Here is a 4287-nt window from a genome sequence, read left to right as displayed (position 1 = left end):
GCCCCGCCCTCTCTCACGCCGCGCGCCGCGCCCCGCCTCGCGCTCACCCCCCACGTGCCCGCCTCCTCGCGCCGTGCGCCCCGCCCCCACGGGCCGGGTCTCCGCCTCCTCCGCCCCCTACGCCCCTCCCCCCCACGCCCCTCCCCCATGGCGATGTCTTTCAGGCTTCAGGCCCCCGCTCTTCACCCGTGTCTTCGCGTCCCTCCGCTCCCTTGAAGAGCCCTTGGGACTCCTGTTGACCTAACACAGTGAATGCAGTTAGCCCCGGAGGCTAGTCCAGCCCGCCAACAGGGTCATTCCCGCCGCCCAGGGTCGCCGGGACCGCGTGCCCACCAGCTGCCTCCTTCACCAGGTACGCTTTTTGCCTGCGGGTCGGCTGCCCGGGAGGCTGAAGGCGTGGCGGCTGCGGCCCAACTAGGACTCAGCCTCGGGCCAGGCCGGGCTGGTTGGCAGCGACAGCCTCTGCCCAGCACGCCCCGAGGCGCCGAGCGAGGTTTTCCTGCGGTCACCGCCGACCTTGCCTGCTCGAGACAGGCCGCAGAGGGACTTTCAGGCCGGGAGCGGCCTGGGCGGGGACGTCGGAGCCGGGGGTCCGAGTAGGACCCAGCCTAGAGCGAGTTCAGGGCGCCTTGGGCCGTTTGGTACTATTTGACTGTGTGCTGCTCCCTTGACCTCGGTTGTGCACAGACCTAATCTCGTTTTATTGTGAAGTTTGTTTCAACAATAATAAGTGGAATTTGAAATCTCAAGTGCTAGGGTTTGGGGTCTGGACCTGCCACGTAGCAGCACGTAAGTTTGTGGTTAAATTACCTAATCCCTTTGAGTCCAGTTTTTTTCACTTGTGAAATGGAGGTAAAAATGGGATTATAGTAAGGATTATGTTAAAATATTTTGTAAAGTAAGTCCATTTTGTTTTGTAAGTGGGGAAAAACCGCTTCACAGAATTGTTCTGGGTTTGTTTCTGCTTATAGACTTGTGGAAGAAGAGCATTAACCCTTCTGCGATTTTGCATTCATCAGCTTTTGGCCATAATAGTTTTCCGTTGTTTAATGGTTGATCTATTTATTTAATTTTTTAAGAGAGCGAGCGAGAGGAGGGACTGAGAGAGAGAATGTAAAGCAGGCTCCAGGCCCAGCGTGAAGTCCAAACCCTGGTTGAACTCATGACCTAGGCCTAAATCAAGAGTCAGCAGCTTTATGGGCTGAACCACCCAAGTGCTGGTAATGGTTGATTTTTGAACTAATAGAGATGCAAGAAGTTAGTGCCAATATCACTGTTTCACAATTAAGTACTGTAAAGCATAGACAAGGATGGATTGTAATAACCCTTAGCCAAAATGGAGACTCCAAAGAGGTTCAGGTTTGCTAAGGGAAATTAGAGTTTAGTTGTGGATGGCTTTTAGTTGAAGGACTTAGGGAGAGAAGCATGGAACTATCATTATTAGGCAGTTGGTAATATCTGTCTGTAACTCAGAAGAGACGTGGGGGTGGGATGAAAAGAGGAAAAAGATTGATTTGAGAGACATACAGACCTTCAGCTCCGAAATGATACATAAGGGAATCAGATTTTTAGAGACAGGAGGAGGTGTAGTTTGAACAAAACATATTCAACATTAGATGTTCTATCTGGGGAAGACAACCTATTTGTAAAATATAAGACTTATGAATCACAGACCCCTGAAAGAAATAATACATTGCATATTCATTAAAAAGTAAAAAATTTAAAAATGTGAACTACATGGGGCGCCTGGGTGGCTCAGTGGGTTAAGCCACTGCCTGCTCGGGTCATGATCTCAGGGTCCTGGGATCGAGTTCCACATCCGGCTCTCTGCTCAGCCGGGAGCCTGCTTCTCTCTCTCTACTTGCCTCTCTGCCGATCTGTGATCTTTCTCTGTCAAATAAATAAATAAATAAATAATCTTTTTTTTTTTTTTTTTTAAATGTGAACTACAGAAAGAGAATAAGACTTTTTGTTTATAAAAAGCTTTAAGGGGCACCTGGGTGGCTCAATGGGTTAAAGCCTCTGCCTTTGGCTCAGGTCATGATCCCAAGGTCCTGGGATAGAGCCCCGCATCAGGCTCTCTGCTCAGCAGGGAGCCTGCTTCCCTTCCTCTCTCTCTCTCTCTCTGCCTGCCTCTCTACTTGTGATCTCTGTCAAGTAAATAAATAAATATCTTTAAAAAGCTTTAAGAGAGAAACGTGGATGTAGAATGTAGTTAAAGTCATGGAAGGAAATGAAATTGCCTGGGAGAGCATAGGAAATAAGAGAAGCAGTGATGAGTAGACGATGATGAAATAGTGAGAAAGATGGAGAAAAGGCCAGAGAGTTAGGAAGAGAACTGGGAACAAAACTTATCATCCAAAGTCACAGAATTAGAAACATTGGGATCATGCAGTCTTTACTATCTGGCTTTGGGTAGTTTTGAGTCTCAATTTTAATCTAAGAAAAGGGGGTAATTAATACTTCCGATGTGAGGAAGAAATGAAACATTTTTGAAAGCTTACTTAGTACACACAGTGAGAGCTCAGTGAGTACTACCCTTCTAGTGACCTCTGCACCAGCTCCTCCATCTTCAAGAATTCAGAAAGGCCAAGACTTGAAAAATGGGCCTTTGATTCTAGTGTTTAAGATGTCATTGTTTTCCGGGGCACCTGGGTGGCTCAGTGGGTTAAACATCTGCCTTTGGCTGGGTCATGATCTAAGGGTCCTGGTATCAAGCCCCCAATATTGGGCCCCCTGCTCAGCAGAGGCTCTGCTATCCTCACCCTCTGCCCACACCCCTTCATGTGTGCTCTCTCTTTTCCCCTCTCACTTTATTTCTCAAATAAATAAATAAAATCTTAAAAAAAAAAAAAGATGTCAGTTCTTTCTTTAGTAGGACTTACATGTATGACTAAGATAGAAGTACTAGTTAAGAACAAGGGACTTGAAGAGGAGACGGTATACTTTTGAGAAAATTTGTCAGTGTAGGGAATTATAGTGATAGAAAGGGAGGATAGGGTCTTTGGAAGGTTTAGGGGATATGGGAAAGATTTAAACATATTTCTGTTGAACATTAAAAATGAAAACTCAGGGCACCTGGGTGGCTTGGTTGTTAAGCATCTGCCTTCAACTCAGGTCATGATCCCAGGGTCCTGGGATCGAACTCCACATTCCATCGAGTTGGGCTCTCCACTTAGCGGGAAGCCTGCTTCTTCCTCTCCCACTACCCCTGCTTCTGTTCTCTTTCTCGCTGTGTTTCTCTCTGTCAAAGAAAATAAATAAAATCTTAAAGAAAAAAAAATGAAAACTCACTTTATGTTCCAGTGAAAACTGAGTTACCTTTCATATTTATTATAATGGGGAAACAGTAGCAAAGTTGTATCCTAGCTTTTAGACACACCCTTAACTGCATTGTAGTGATAATGCCAAGCTCTGAATAAGCAAAAAGTCTGTTTTACTGGTCAATAATTTTCTAATCTGTAATTCAAGATTAGTTTTTAAAAATATTATTGGGATTCAGATCTTTTAGTAGGTACAGGAAAGACTTGGTCATGTATCTATGGCCTGGATGCGTAGAAACCCCCTTACTTATGTCAATAATCAGGACTGTTGGTAAGATAATAAAGTTTATGTTAAAGTATATCTTAAAGTATGCTTCAGGTGAAGGATATACATTCAAGAAGAACTGAATGGGGGACGGGGCAAGGTTATTTGTGGTGAGACATTTGTTTAAAGAGTTGTATTAAGCAAAGTTAGAAAACACTGAGCAGAATCATTGTCTAAGTAAATGAAAATCTGGCTGTAAATCAGGAGAAATGAATTTCATTCAGTACTGGCTCTATTCCTAAGAAGTTTTATCACCTTGGGCAATTTTACCTCTTATAGTACATCATAAATGGAGACAATTGTCTGCTTAGTCTGCCCCATATCTTTTTGTGGTTACCAAATGAAGCCTAATCTCCTTTTTCAGACTACCTCACACATATATCCAAATTTGAGTGTTTTGTTCTGGGCACACTTTCCTATTGTCTTTCTTTTGCTTAAGCCTCTCCAACTGTTCCTCTTCCCTGTTCATAGCAAGCCCCATAGCTTAGATTGAGCTTTATCTCCTGCTCATTTGGGGCTTTATGTATTATTGCTATTTGATTTATATGCTAACTATTGATATATTATCTTCTGAAATATGTTCTCTTGTTTTTTTTTTTTTTTTTAAAGATTTTATTTATTTGACAGAGAGAGAAACAGTGAGAGAGGGGACACAAGCAGGGGGAGTGGGAGAGAGAGAAGCAGGCTTCCTGCCAAGCA

At 44.3% G+C, this 4287-nt stretch overlaps 1 protein-coding gene across 4 annotated transcripts in view; it reads left to right on the top strand.

Moving 5' to 3' along the window:
• The first annotated feature begins 144 nt into the window (after positions 1-144).
• SLC25A40 (solute carrier family 25 member 40) overlaps positions 145-4287 on the top strand; it is a 53866-nt gene continuing 49723 nt past the window's right edge. For 3 of the 4 annotated variants that reach the window (XM_044245955.1, XM_044245956.1, XM_044245951.1), the window contains exon 1: positions 145-352. The gene's annotated coding sequence lies outside the window, so the exon portion shown is untranslated. Of the gene's footprint in view, positions 353-770; positions 790-4287 lie in introns of those variants that run through there. The other variant, XM_044245954.1, reaches the window with a different exon arrangement.

Source organism: Neovison vison, chromosome 4, assembly GCF_020171115.1.
Source record: "Neovison vison isolate M4711 chromosome 4, ASM_NN_V1, whole genome shotgun sequence".
Taxonomy (NCBI): domain Eukaryota; kingdom Metazoa; phylum Chordata; class Mammalia; order Carnivora; family Mustelidae; genus Neogale; species Neogale vison.
The sequence above is the reverse complement of the archived record's forward strand: the minus strand, read 5'-3'. Positions and strand labels throughout refer to the sequence as shown.